Source organism: Fomitiporia mediterranea (assembly GCF_000271605.1).
Source record: "Fomitiporia mediterranea MF3/22 unplaced genomic scaffold FOMMEscaffold_17, whole genome shotgun sequence".
NCBI classification, from domain to species: Eukaryota; Fungi; Basidiomycota; class Agaricomycetes; order Hymenochaetales; family Hymenochaetaceae; genus Fomitiporia; species Fomitiporia mediterranea.
In genome coordinates this window covers 989,843-990,752 of record NW_006760402.1, presented here as the reverse complement: position 1 = coordinate 990,752, position 910 = coordinate 989,843, and positions in this window count along the sequence as shown.

The window sequence follows — 910 nt, the reverse complement described above, 5'->3', positions numbered from 1 at the left end:
ATGCTTATGAAATCATTTTATTAGATTACTTTTGCTATTATTAAATACATTTGTTGCGACTTTTTCGTGATGGGATACTGTTACAGTTCTCTACTCTTGTACCTTCAGTTCTGAGGGTTCCACACCCTTCTGTACCAGAACTCAGGACTTCTGTCCCTCAGGGGCACTGTCTATAAACTATATGCACACTGACTCTTGCTACTACCCTTCCTTACTTCATCATTCCATTCCTTTGACCACCCCTTCATTCTTTGTTCATTCTATAGTCTCTTACCCTTTGTCCATCCCTTCATTCTTTGTACCTTTATCTTTGACCTTCCTTTCTTTCATTCTTTGTGGCTTATTATTCTTAGTGGCTCATGCTCCCTGAGTACTCTTGTGTAGTTTAGTATATATAGGCATACAAGATCAGACTGGTCCTGTAGTCTTGATTGTATCTACTCTAGGTAGTCCTGTACTCTTAGACTCACTCTATATACTCTACTCTTGTCTCACTCTCTCTCTCTGTCTGTTCTACAAGTTCCAACTATGTTCTAGTACTCACATTCTGTATTTCTGTTGTGTAAGATAGTTGTAGCCTAGGTCCCCTTGCTGAGCCTTTAGGTCCTCTCTACACTGTTACTGACATCAGATTAAGACTACCCATTACTACCCTACAACTCTCCTACATTTTGAGTATTAGTACTCACTGTTGTGTTAATCTCTTTTCTTTGTCCCAACCCTTTTACATTTTTAAATTTTAAACTTTCTAAACCCTTTTAAACTTTTGCCACCCTTCTTCTATTCATTACCCCTTTTAGTTTAGTGCTGATTCCTTTGTAGTGTAAACATAGACCCTCCTACACTAACCACTACCCCTACTGTCCTGCCAGATCAGTAGTTACAAGTAGACCTAGCTTAATATGTGTAG